Consider the following 14,353-nt stretch of genomic DNA (forward strand, 5'->3'; position numbering starts at 1 on the left):
CAGCTAGTTGAGAGATAAGTGCAGGAGAAGGGGTACAGTACATTAAATGCAGTACACAAGGCTAGACAGGCTTTCATCAAAAATGAGTCTTGCAGCAAACTAAGAATTGCTTTAAATAGAAAGGTAAGAGAACATAAACTTGTGGAGGTAGTTGTTGGAGATGAAGAGTTTTATAATAGAGAGGATGAAAGAGAATGGAGAAGGCCTGCTGAGGTAGTAGGAGTGTCAGGTTAGACAGTCATAGTAAAACATGGTAGTTCATTGAGAGAGATGTTTAGGATACACATTACAAGAACTCGGGTAAAGTGACAGAAAAAGAAAGATTGTCAGAGGTTAATGGAAATAGGAACAACCGTATGAACGAAGTAACGTACATGAGACAGAAGTGATTATCGGGAATAAGAGGGTAGAGAATAGAGAGAGATGATGAGAAAGAGGAGGAAGACTTGACAGAAGAATGACTTAAGTTGAGAAAATGGAACAGGGTTAGAGCAGTAAGTGACACCCATCATATGGAAGAAAGGACAGTTTTAAGTTTGGCTGGTAAAAGATCTAGGTGCATACAATGTACAGGATTCTTCTACTGGTGGCAAAGGGTGATAATCCTGACAGATTACAAGAATATTGAAAAAATTGGGTAGGAAGGAGAGGTTTTGTTAGGTTTTGAGAATAAGCAGGTGTTAGAGGCTAAAGAAAAGGAATTACAGAGTTGCAGAGAAAACAATGTATATGAGGTGGATGATACTGTGCAAAAAGCTATATCCAGAAGGTGGATATTCACTGAGAAGTTTAAAAGGGGTGAAAAGATATGTAAGGCCAGGTTGGTTGCTAGACGCTTAGAAGAAAAAATGCCGAACTGGGAAAAAGATGGTCCTACAAAAAAAGATAAAAGGAATTGTTTTACGTTAGATGTGAAAACAGCATATTTGCAGGGTGATCAAATACAGAGGAAAGTATATTTGAAACCACCAATTGAAGGAGATTGGAATGGTTTATGGAAAAGACAATTGGAAGGCTAAGAGAGAAATTTAAAGTGGGTGAACAAGAAAGTAAAAGTTTCAAGTACTGTACATAAGAGTAATGGTAGAGCAGAATGGAAGGAGGACAAATATCAATTAATGGAAATATGTCAACTCTGTGAAGGAATCAGAAGCTAGACAATAGACTGGTAACAGAATACTAAGTCAGAAGGAACTAACAGTATAGGTCCGTGGTTGGACAGCTTAATTGGATATCTTTGCATACAATTCCTGAAATATTTTATAACGTGAGTGAATTACGTAGGCATAAGTAAATAGGCAATATTGGGATTAGTGAAGAAACAAGTAGTTTACATGATGTCACAGTGACGTCAGGTCGCGTGTTGTTAGTGAAGGCGATTGTCGGAGAAGTGGTCATCTGATTGGATTCAATATGTTTGATCTATATTGGCGGTGGGCACGCTCTCTTGTCTGTATTGGTTCGTATGTATCTAGTGATGGAATTGTTTTTGTCTTGACAAGCTGACATCAGATAAAGAAGATAAATATGGTAAAAATAGTAAATTTATAAGCAAGGGAAAAATGAGTCGTAATCAGAGAAAGGGATCCATTGTAGTACTGTCTGGCCACTCAAAAGACCTAATAACGCCAGCAGTATTATCTTAACGGAAAGCTGGAGCCCTGGCCAAGTGGTCCCTTTTGTTCAGGATTGGTTGAATCCTTTTCCGGTTAGTGCTATATTGACTCCCTACTTCAAGAGACTGATGCTTTATTTTATTTTCATTGTTCATTACGTCTCGTGTAGTTTTATTTCCATATTTCCTTTCCTTATTTGGCTATTTTTCCTTGTTGGAGCCCTTGGGCTTATCACATCCTGCTTTTTCAACCAGGCTTGTAGCTTAGCTAGTAATAATACTCTAGTGCTATAGTATGGTATTGTTCTGTCGTATATCCAAACTAATAAATAAACTAGCTGTAATGGCACCACCAGCCACCCGTTGAGATACTACCGCTAGAGAGTTATGGGGTCCTTTGACTGGCCAGACAGTACTACATTGGATCCTTCTCTCTGGTTACGGTTCTTTCCCTTTTCCTACACATACACCGAATAGTCAGGCCTATTCTTTTCAGATTCTCCTCTATCCTCATACACCTGACAACACTTGAGATTACCAAACAATTCTTCTTCACCCAAAGGGTTAGCTACTGCACTGCAATTGTCCAGTGGTTACTTTCCTCTTGGTAAGGGTAGAAGAGAGACTTTTAGCTTTCGGAAGCAGCTCTTCTAGGAGAAGGACACTCGAAATTCAAACCATTGTTCTCTAGTCTTGGGTAGTGCCATAGCTTCTGTACCATGGTCTTCCACTGTCTTGGGTTACAGTTCTCTTGCTTGAGGGTACACGCGGGCACACTATTCTGTCTTATCTCTCTTCGTCCTGTTGTGTTAAAGTATTTTTAGTTTATATAGGAAATATTTATTTCAATGTTACTGTTTTTAAAATATTAAATTTTTCATAGTTTTCTTTCCTTACTGGGCTATTTTCCCTATTGGAGCCCCTGGGCTTATAGTATCTTGCTTTTCCAACTAGGGTTGTAGCTTAGCAATTAATAATAATAAGATATTTTGCTTTTATCCCTCTCTGAGTGGAGATACCATAACATGGTGAAAGGGTTTGCGTGTTGCCACGATCAGCAAGGCTGTATTAGTCAGGGCCTGCCATAGTAGGTTAGTTTGCTGTGAGCGTTCAGACGATAATCTCCCTTTTCCAATCTGCACTGGAGTGTTGTGATGAAAACTGGTCGATCGCCAGACGTGAATTGATCTCTTGAGGCCTATGTCCGGTAGTGGACTAGAAATGGATGCATTTGTTGTTCGTTGTATTGTTTTTATCTCTTTAAAGTATTGCATCTACTGCATCAAAGCAAACTGTTCATGGGAGCATAAGCGTCGGTTTTGGTGGGGACTTTGCCGTTACTAATATGCCAGGATGATTTGTTGATCTTTGTCTTCGATCTCATTAAATCATTCGAGAAAATCTCTTATAATCCCACTTGGAACTGTTCATCAAAATCTACTCTCTACCTACTTGAAAAATCCATTTTGGTTTGTTTTCTGTTGTAGGAGAAAAACTAAACCTTCTCAGATGTTTGTTTTGAAGGTATAGCTGTAATACCTTGTTACATGTCATTAACTTGTTCCAAGAAATGAGACCAGTGCTGTGACCAGTTCCATACAACCTACCTTCAGTTTATGAAAACCAGTTTACCTACCAATTTTTTTAGTCATTACCTTTACCGGTTTTTCAGTTTATATGCTATTCCCATTCCCTTACTTCCTTTCCTCACTGGGCTACTTTCCTAGTTAGAGCTCTTATGCTTGTAGCATTCTGCTTTTTAAACTATGGTTGTAGCTTGGCTAGTAATAATTATAATAAGCTTCCATGTAAAATACAGTTCTTCATTGTTGTACTATAGAAACCAACATAAGGTTGTGTAAAACAGTATAAAGTGGAATATGTTTTTGAATATAATACTTGAAGAAAAGTGATGTACAATCGAAACTTTTCATATGGAATTGATTTAAATGGGTGATACAGTACTTCATTTATGATCCCTTAAGGCAGGAATTTTCTAAGTGCATCCCATCAGGACCAAGATGCATTCACTTTTTAAGCCATCTACTTAACTTCCTTGCTTGGCTCTCTTCTTTCATCTTCCTGTCCAATGTTTCTTGTCAATGCCTAGTGGCCTCACTATCTGTAGTGTATGATACAGTGTTTATATGTCCATAACTCTTTCAGGTAAACAGCTTTTTTTGTTCTAATATTTTGGAATTTCCTTTCGTATAATTTGGTATCCTTAGGTTCAGTTGCCTGGCTTTGGTGTTGCTTTTTTAGTAGTTTTAAATCCCTTCTTTTTGCATCAATAAGTTATTGTCTTAAGAGATGTTGTACAGCATGCAGGCGTTTCCTGTAGGTTGCATGACGGCACCAGATGGGGTCTCGTATAATTGTCCTATTGCATTTTATTTCTTTTTCATAAAGATGCAAAATTCTGTTGCTATGTTTCCTTGATATTCATTATTAATAACATGTTCCCCATCTTGTGTTTCCTCTGTTTTGAGTCTTCAAGTGGCAAAGCATTTGTTGCTGCTGTAGGATGACATCTTTTTATGCGGTGTTTTCAATTTTGGGAAATTTTAGTTGTGATTGGGAAAGAAATGTTAACTAGACTGGTGTGTGTCTCCCTAGTGTAATACTGTATTTTTGGGTCTGCATTTGAAGTAAATCCCAATCCAACTGCACTGGCCTTACTCATCATCAGCTCCTCCTCCTACGCCTATTGATGCAAAGGGCCTCGGTTAGATCTCGCCAATCGTCTCTATCTTGAGCTTTTAATTCAATACTACTCCATTCTTCATCTCCTACTTTGCACTTCATAGTCCTCAGCCATGTAGCCTGGGTCTTCCAACTCTTGTAGTGCCTTGTGGAGCCCAGCTGAACATTTGGTGAACTAATCTCTTTTGGGGAGTGCGAAAAGTGCACCACTAGCCTTACTAAGATTTGAAAATATTAGTTTCTACTTTTGTTTTTGTGAAATATGTTAATGTCAAGATTTTATAGTTTAAAGGAGAGTTTTTTTACTCTTGAATACACGCTTCATTTAAGAACCATCTTGGCATTGCAAGTCGGGTGTTTTGAATCATTTTGTGAATGCACGTGCTGTCTCAACCCATAGCACCAGTTTGCTTTCAGTTTTTTCATAATACTCATTAGTCATCATTATATCTTATTGCGCCAACATTATATTCACTGCATGGCGGCTTAATTACATACATAGAGGTCGCAAATCTGTACAGAATGGCCCCTGTTTACACCCATTAGTGTAACCTAATCACTAAATTGGAATTTTCTACTTTCACAGGGTTGCTGCCTTGAAGCTGCTAATCTTCCAGTTCGTATGGTTAATTATTCCCTGTGGAATATACGGTAGAGGATGGTTATGATGAAATGTGTAAACAGAGATAAGAGAAGATGAGTATTGTAAGTACTGATGAATTTGTTGATTAGAATAGAGGATATTTTAGAATTATTAATTCAGTTATACAGTTAGGGTATGTGTACCAATAGGTACTCAAAATATCATGGATTTTTTTACTCAGACTATGTCCGTCTTAAATGTTACCAAGTTGTAGAATGATCTTCCTAATCGGGTTGTTTGAATCAGTAGAACTTCAAAAGTTCAAAGTTGGAGCAAATGCTTTTTTGTTGACCAGGCGGACATGAGTCTTTTTATAGTTTACAGTATATATGACATATTTGTTTTTGATGTTGTTGATAGTTTATATATGACATACAGTATCTGTTTTGACGTTGTTGCTTTTTTTAGAATGATTTATTGTTAATTTGTTCTCTTCATTTATTTATTTCCTTTCCTCACTGGGCTATTTTTCCCTATTGGGGCCCTTGGGCTTATAGCATCTTGCTTTTCCAACTAGGGTTGTAGCTTGGATAGTAATAATAATAATAATAATAATAATTATGGAAAGAAATTATAGATATTGCAAACGCATGCAAGAAAAAAATGGTCATTAAATTTGGTGCGTACCTATTATCAAGGCATGCCCGATGTTAACGTTCCCCTGTCCAATAGGTGCGCTTTCACTCTTATCTCTTAGGTTGTTCTTGCTACACAAGCCTCCTTTGGATATGCTAGACTTTATTCAATGCTTTATTTGCTCACCTATGATTCAAAGAGTTTCGTTTGCTTTATAACGGCTTCCATGTGAAATTTATTGGAAAAAGTCATGAAAAAGCAAAATATGTGATTAACATGTTTCCATCTTGTAAATAAAATTTATTGCTTGATTAACATGAATACATAATACATGATAGATATACTTGGTAATGTATCTGTAGGGGAAGGCTTATACATATGAAAAATGTAGAGAGTACAGTCAGAGGAAAAAAATTATTGTATTTTCTTTTCAAAAATACATGGTACTGTATTATATCATATTCTTTGAAGTATCACCTCTTATTTTAATTATACACCTAGCAACTATATGTGGTTAACTTTTCACACAAACAAAAGTGGTTTTGAAAGAAAAATGAGCAAACTGCTACTTTACTAGAATAAAAGAAATATCCGCATAGTTATCTATAGTAAAAAAAAATAATAATATTGTTTGACTTGAGAATTCTTTGCCACTTCCCATTGGAATCAATGTGGTATATTAACCTTATACAATAAAAAGCTATTTATACTAGCACTTACAAAAAAATACACATTATGACTGAAATTCTTTGGATAGTTTGAAAATGAAATAGAAAATCATTTGCGAAGTGGGAGGCAAGTATTGTTTTTATAACCCTTTTTCCCCCACCATAAAGTTAAATTTCGAGCACATTTTGCTATATATTTTTTTTTAAATTGCTCTAACAGGCTTAATTTTTGTCTTAGAGAGGTCAGGTTGGTCTCATTCTTTTGGAAAATGCCTGAAGTTTCTCATAAAATTATCAACAATATATAAAAACATGTAATTAACAGTGTTTTGCAAGAACGTACCGGTACGTCCTTTCGGGGTGAAATGGATAATAGATGGATATAAAAACCCATATAAACGATTTCTATATACCTGCTCTGGGTTTCCAAGAACAACTAACTTGTCTCGGTGATGTGGATAGGACACTACTTCCATTTCTGGCATTATGTAAAAGCCAGCACTTTTTCCTTTCAGAAATGACACTTCATAGCCACCTTCATCTACCTTTAAGACTGGCAATGTAGACCTCAAAGGAGGATGTGTTTCTACCTTTGCTAGACGATGTTTCTTTTTCAACTTTTACTTCAACCCAAGAATTTTCTTTGGGTTCCTCAGGGGGAATGTCAAAATCAAAGTTGTCTCTTTCATAATCAGAACTCTCAATCTGAACTATCATGCAAATTCAAGACTTCGTCATTTGATGATTCACTTGTTCTACTAGCATAGGAAGGCCCTGCTACTGCCTTACTATCTCCATTTAGTTCTTTGTCTTCAAGTATAGCATCTTCATCACTTGTATTATTTTCAACTCGTTTCCTCTTTTGCTGTGTTACAGAATCTTTCTTTCTTGTTGTTTTTGCTAGTTCTCTCTCTTCATCATCTGTATCTGTTTGTACTTATTCTTCTTTCTTTCTGTTATTGAACCTTTCCTGCCTATTGGTTTCACTATCTTTTTGCTTGATCTTTCTTTTCTTTTTCTTTCATTATTTTTTCAAATAACATAACCATCTTCAATCATGATATGGAAAACACCGTCCATCACATTTCTTATCACCTTTGGCCCCTTGCCTGGTTGCCCTCAGGGAAGAATTTATGGGTCATCATTGCTGGACTTATTGTGGATGGTTTACCTTTAGACCTTTGGGGGGAGCGGGTAGTCGGTGTTTGACTGGAACCTTTACGTGTTCTAGCTGGTCTTTTTGAAACTCCTTTGGAGGAGAGGTAGCAGTAAAGGGTGCTCTTGAATAATGCTGTAATACATGTGCATAGCCTTTTTAATGCAGTACTAAATCATATAGTGAACCTTTCATGTTGTACACGTGTTTCCTTTCTTTCCTTGTTGTTGCACTACATACAATTGTTACCCACATAAAGCAAATACTTTTCAGTTACCCATAAAAACTAAAAGCAATGAAATGACATATTCTTGATAAACAGCACTACAGTAGTAATTACTGAATTATATCACTTTAAATAAATTAAACGAGCTACAATAATTTTTCCTACTGAACTTACTTTTCTATATCACTCAAAGCATCTGCTATTATAGCTGGATCATATTTCTTTTGTTGCACCTTTCTTTTAATGTTTTGATTTTGACTTGTTTTAGTCACACTCGTTTTCTTTCTACTTTCTTTTCCCATACTGTATTCTATTTAAAAAAAAAAAATTCAAGTTAATGTCTTTTATGATGGAAAAGTGTGATGACCAATAGGTACGCAGTGCACGATGCCTTTTATGTACGCCAGTGCATACAGGACATCACACACTGCGTACAATTTGGATCAGTCATGGGGTAAATTGACCTGGATATTACTCTGTTTTTCATGGAACAGTGGCCCATATTCTCTCTAGCTGAAGAGGTAGCCTTAAATTGTTGTATTTCGTGGCTTAAGACTCTCTGGCTGGCAATATTAGTTTTGAGTACTTATTGGGCGTGTATGTCTTGGCCCTGTCCAGTAGGTACGCACCCACATTCCCCTTACATTTTTTAATTTACAAAAGTTTTTATGCGTGTTTCGTATGGCCGTGGTCACAAAATCAACCCGCAAGTAAGAAAAAAACCCAAATTTACACGCAAATGAACCATGGTAAAAGAACACAGCATAAGAAACCTTAGATTTTCCTAAGAAAATTCGTTTTTTTTTTTTTTCTGATTTCCGTCTTATTTTGTTTTGGTAACTAGTTGATTACAAAGGGCTGAACCTAGAAACCTACTTATATATAGAATAATGGTGGATTAATACATACATACATACATACATATACCAAGGCACTTCCCCTAATTTTAGGGGGTAGCCGACATCAACGAATGAATGAACAAAACAAAAAAGGGGGGACCTCTACTCTCTACGTTCCTCTCAACCGAGTTCAGCTGGTACTGCTAGGGTGCCACAGGTGGATTAATATTAGACAAAAATTAAAAATTAAGGGGGTGTTTTTCTCTGTGTAGACATTTTTAAATGCCAAGTGCGTACCTATTGGACTAACGAATACTTTCTGGGCGAGAGACCTGTGCCGCCCAGTGAAATACTCCTAGAGCACTATTTCTAAGGAATATAACTGCTATATATTACCAGAGAAAAAAAGCATAGGAATGCCAGGTTGAACCCAGCTCGCTCACCTCTATAAGGTGTCGGTATAAAATACTGGGGCGTGATAATTTACAACCAGAGGTCTCGCACTATTTAGATATCTCCTCTTCAAAATCCCCGCCACAGCGAGGTGCCGATCAACACTACTACCACTAACCCAACCCACGCCTGTGACGTCACTCCTTTATAGCACCTGTTGTTATTAAGTCCAACATGTTTTTTCTCGTGTTTACCCTTGGATTTATCATTATTTTATAATCGATGGCCGATTCCCATGATACCCCATCGAAGTTAAGTACTTTATCCATGAGTTTTAGCGAGATTGGGCAGTGTAACCTCTGTTTTTATTAATTGAGAAGTGTTTATATATGAACGGCGTCCCCGTTCTTACCGTTCATGGTTCATTTTTCCTTCGTCAAAATCCCTTTATTGGTACCTCTACCCTATGCTTGACTGAGGTGCAGAATCATTGTTTTTTCATAAGTAAAAACAAACCTAATTTAAAATGGTAATACCGTACAATACTGTACTCTGGCGTGCAAGCTGGTACGGCGGATGAAGAGTCATTGAGCACCAAGTAGCCATTGTGGCCTGCCTTACTCCCTGGTGTGTTGGGTCGACATGCTCGGCCTTGTAGCCGGGAACCCTCTCTGTCTCCGATCGTGCAGACATTCAGACGTCTGTTGCTGTATTGGGCTTTGAAGTTTTCATTGGTTTGGCGTTAATTGTTTTCTCTCGTCACTCTTTTGTGTTCAATGTTTTCTCTCGTCTTTCTTTTGCGTTAATTGTTTTCTCGTCATTTTTTGTGTTAATTTTTTTTTCTCATAATTTTTTTTGTGGTTTTTTCTCGTCTGTAGTGTTAATAGTTTCCTCTTGTCTTTCTTTTATGTTTTCTTGTGTTTTTTTTTTTTTTTTTTTTTTTTTGGTTTTTAGTGTTAATTGTTTTCTCGTCATTTTTTATGTTAATTTTTTTTTCTCGTCATTTTTTGTTTTTTTTTCTTCTTTAGTGTTAATTGTTTTCTCTTGTCTTTTTTTTATGTTGTTTTCTTGTGTTTTTTTCTTTGGTTTTTTGTTTTCTTGTGTTTTTTTCTTTGGTTTTTTGTTTTCTTTGGTTTTTAGTGTTAATTGTTTTCTCTCTCTCTCGTCATTCTTTTGTGTTAGTTTTCTTTCGACTTTTAGTATGAGTGCGAAGCAAGTATGTGTTAAGGACTTGTCTTGGTGTGGACGGACGTCCGTGTTGTACTTTTCAGGAGTTGTGTGGAAGTCGATCCTCATCTTTAGTTGTCCCCTGTGCTGTTTTTATGGAATTGTTGTCCTCCCAATGGGAGAAATTTCACAGAAGAAAGAAGAAATCTAAACAAGACCGTTTTTCTTCGACTGCTTTTACGTTGAAGGAGTAGTAGTAGTAGTAGTAGTAGTAGTAGTAGTAGTAGTCGTCTAGATCTCCTACTCTGACCCCGGAAATTTCCCTGACTGAGCCTTTGTCATTGGCTCTGTCACCAAGCCAACCGACAAAGGACAGCGGCCATGTATTCCCCCAGGTTTATTCTGAAGACGTAAATTCTTCTACCCTCCACAGTGAGGTAGGGGATCCTACGTTAGAGGTTGATCCCTTCGCTACCGCTTTGTCTCCATTTGTTAAGCTTTTTGCGGCTGATGCTCACTGTTCAACCGCTTAGAAGCACCATGCTATGCCATCGCTTTCATCACCCTTCAGTACTCTGGACTCTTACGACTAAGCCTTTATATCTGTCATGGTTTCTTAAAGTGAGTTCTCAGGTTATACATCTCTGAGATATTTTAGAAATCTCCTAACCGTTCCCTTGAACGCATGCCAGAGTGTATACCAGAGCGCCAACCATCGCTTTAGAGTCCTCCATTGTTAATCTCATCAGACTCCATACCATCGCCTTTCTTTACATCCTTCTCTTCTCCATCTCATGCAACAAAGTCTGGCCTTCTGCTTATATCATGAGGGCCATGACTTCTTCATGGCCAAGGTATATCCCTATTATCTTCATCAACAGTGTCGTTAAAAGTGGTTTGTCAAATGAGGGATACAGTACTTGCCAAGTTCAACGTTTTGGGATTTCATCCCCAGGCCAGTGTGCCAGCATCAAGTAGATGGTAGCATGGTGATTCAGTGATTCATCAACCAAGGGTGTTGTAAAAGTTAGTGAAGCACGTTCGGCTTCCTACAATTCGTGAGCTTGAGACGCATCCACCAAAATGCTAGATAGAGGTACATCCATCAATCCACAAATCGATGGCGCCCTCCGCCGTACTATCAATCCGCAATCCGATGACACGTCTACCATGTTGCAAATCAGAGGTGCATCCTCCAATCTGCAGTTTAGCAGTCATTGTTCGTCCCTCTTGGTGAGCCCTTTGAATCTCTGCGCCCTCGTCCTATATAGTCTCGTCCTGTGGAAACAAATCATGTAGTACTACTGTATATCTTAGAAGGGCACCTGTCCTCTGCGTGTTTGGTTGGAGGATGAGGAGGTGTTGCAGGTCAGGCGCAGAACTCCACATCCTAGATCAGCTCCTAAGAGAAGCGGAAACGTCCCAGTTCCTACGAACATAGAACGTGACTGCTTCAGCTGCATATGGATAGAAGGGATGTTCTAAAACTTTCTCTCCACTTCCTAGGGTGATTTCTCAGGTTCTTCCTTAGAGGCACTAGGCCCGTTAGATCTCATACTCCCCTGACTCCATCTGTTTCTAACGCGGGTTTTCCAGATCCTTGTGTTACGACATCTAAGAGTGAGTGATTCAAAGGGGAGTACCATTTAGTCCTGGTTTATCGTGACCCAACCCCAGATGAGGATGATGTTAAGCCACCACTTCCTCTTGCTAAACGATATCCTGATCCTGCCTTTACTGTGGAGTTATTCTGGCATGATCAGACTTTCTCTCATTCCTGCACCAGAGTTGAGGAGACAATGGAAAGACATTCCTCAATGGTGTAAGAATTGTCGTCCAGTAGTCAAGCAGGAAGATGCTTCCATTCCTCCACCAAGTAAAAGGGCTAGGGTAGACCTCAATGATTCTCCCTCACCAATTATGAGTTAAGATCACTGTAGAAGTAGGTTGCTTTGATCCTTTGGGCATCGATCTTAGAAGTTCCGACAGCAGAGCCGGGTGAGGAGTTGTCCTTTCTGCTGGTTCTTGGAGTAATGCAAAGGTTAAATAATCTTGGTGAGGTCCCTCTAGCAACTTACATAAGGAGGAAGACATCCATTGACTGGTTCTTCCCTGAACATAGGCTGGAACTACTCTGGTCCTGATAGGGTTAGGACACCATTTGTAGGATTAAACAGCAGGTCTCTGCTTTGAAGGACTCTCTTAAAGTTGAGAGGTCGTCAAAGTTAATTCCACCAGTGCTTTCTACTTAGAGAAAGTTCTACATCACAGAAGGGACATATCCTAATTTGCTGCCTCTGAGTCCTTGTTTGGTGTTCTTGACCCCTGGGATCACGAGTGAGAAACTTAGCAATTGGCGGTTTTGTCAGCGCCTGAGACCGTAAACTTTAAAACACCTTCTATATTAGCCTTGTTCTCATGCTCATTGTTGGATCACTTGTCGAAAAACAGCATGTAGAACTTGTTCGGTTGAGCTAAAGCACTAGAATTCATGATTCGCCAATGTGCTTTCCTCTGTGGTAACTGGATCCTTAAGAGAAGAGATATAGTTGTTAGTAAGTTTGTGCATCAAATGGCTTCGAGTGATTCTTTGGCTTTTCGGAACACCCTGACCCTGACTCTGGTACAAAAGTTAATGCCACTATAATTATTGCTTTTAAGTCGAAGTTGGGACCATTATTGAATTCCATCTGGAGCTCAAGATATTTCAAATACTTATGTACATAATGTATGGCTGGTGTATCTCGAGTAGATAGGGTTAGGAACGAAGTAGTGAGGGTGAGAACGGGTGTAAGAAATGAGTTAGCAGCTAGAGAGGATATGAATGTGTTGAGGTGGTTTAGCCATGTTGAGAGAATGGAAAATGGCTGTCTGCTAAAGAAGGTGATGAATGCAAGAGTAGATGGGAGAAGTACAAGAGGAAGGCCAAGGTTTGGGTTGGGTGGATGGATGGAGTGAAGGAATCTCTAGTTGATAGGAGGATAGATGTGAGAGAGGCAAGAGAGCGTGCTAGAAATAGGAATGAATGGCGAGCGATTATGACGCAGTTCCAGTAGGGCCTGCTGCTTCCTCTGGTGCCTTGGATGACCACGGAGGTAGCAGCAGTAGGGGATTCAGCATTATGAGGCTTCATCTGTGGTGGATAATGTGGGAGGGTGGGCTGTGGCTCCCTAGCAGTACCAGCTGAACTCGGTTGAGTCCCTTGTTAGGCTGGGAGGAACGTAGAAAGGAGACGTCACCTTTTTTGTTTCATTTGTTTGATGTCGGCTACCCCCGAAAATTGGGGAAGTGCCTTGCTATATGTATGTGATGTACATAATGGCCTAAATGGAAGAAGCATACTTTCATGGCAAAAAAAAGGCAGCTTGTTCATAATCACAGTATATTCCTTTTGGCTGTAAATCTGATAGCAATTCATTTATCATCCGGAACAGTCTTAAAGTTTGTTGTTCTTTACTTATTCGATAATAGAGCATACAACACAGGAAAAACCCCTCCATGTCTTCTTGCCGTAATAACATACACCTGGTAAAACAATGAAGACATCTGTAAAAATGCTAACCAGCTTTGCCTTCCAAAAATTATTCTTTCATCTTCTTGACCGTGTTATATGCTTTTGCAAATTACTGTAATAGCATGATTAGGTTTCTATGTTCCATTTCATTTTACTTCAAACTAGTGCCAAAATAGCCTGGCGTCAAAAATGACGTCGCTACCTTAAAAGGTTGTCGCTACCTGAAAAAGGACGTCACTAAAACAGGTTGGCGCCAAATAGCCTTCTCCAAACAGCCAAAGCCAAAATGGCGGCGCTAATTAAGTCTCCAGGTTCAAGACCTTTTCCATCCCGTTGTCCTACAGTGGACTAGAAACGGCTTCATTTGTTGTTATTGTTGTAGATTAGTATTAACATTTATAGTTTTAAGGATTGTAATGTATTTTGGATATCCTTGTCTGAGAGTCCAGTTACCGATAAAGTAAGGAGTAAATTTGTATTGTTGGACTATTGTCAGTAAGATTGATAAAGGGTGTGGGTTTTTACATCATGCCTTACTGCTGTTAAGTTACACATCAGAGCTCCATTCTTTAGCCTTAAAGAGGTATCTTGCCTATTCTTCCTAAACGAGGGATGGTGGAATCTATACAAATCCATTGATCATCATACAGGTATATTATTCCAAACTGACATCTATAGGGTATGGTTTCATCATTTGGCCGATACATATCTCTATGTACGGGCCAGGTCCTATCAGTCTTCTCATCCCTACGAAAGATGAACAGGAGCTTTCTGGAATGACTGTTTTGCTCCCATATGGCACCAGGCTGTTAGACACTTCCATGGAAGAAGAAGAACCAACCAGTTCATTTCT

The 14,353-nt window shown here is 38.7% G+C and overlaps 1 long non-coding RNA gene across 4 annotated transcripts in view; it reads left to right on the forward strand.

Moving 5' to 3' along the window:
• The window catches only part of LOC137637439 (uncharacterized), a 52,468-nt gene that overhangs the window by 25,623 nt on the left and 12,492 nt on the right, over positions 1-14,353 (forward strand). For all 4 annotated transcript variants that reach the window (XR_011043628.1, XR_011043630.1, XR_011043629.1 and 1 more), the window contains exon 3: positions 4,905-5,023. This is a non-coding gene — a long non-coding RNA (uncharacterized lncRNA). The remainder of the gene's footprint in view (positions 1-4,904; positions 5,024-14,353) is intronic.

This window comes from Palaemon carinicauda, unplaced genomic scaffold (genome assembly GCF_036898095.1).
Source record: "Palaemon carinicauda isolate YSFRI2023 unplaced genomic scaffold, ASM3689809v2 scaffold741, whole genome shotgun sequence".
Taxonomy (NCBI): Eukaryota; Metazoa; Arthropoda; class Malacostraca; order Decapoda; family Palaemonidae; genus Palaemon; species Palaemon carinicauda.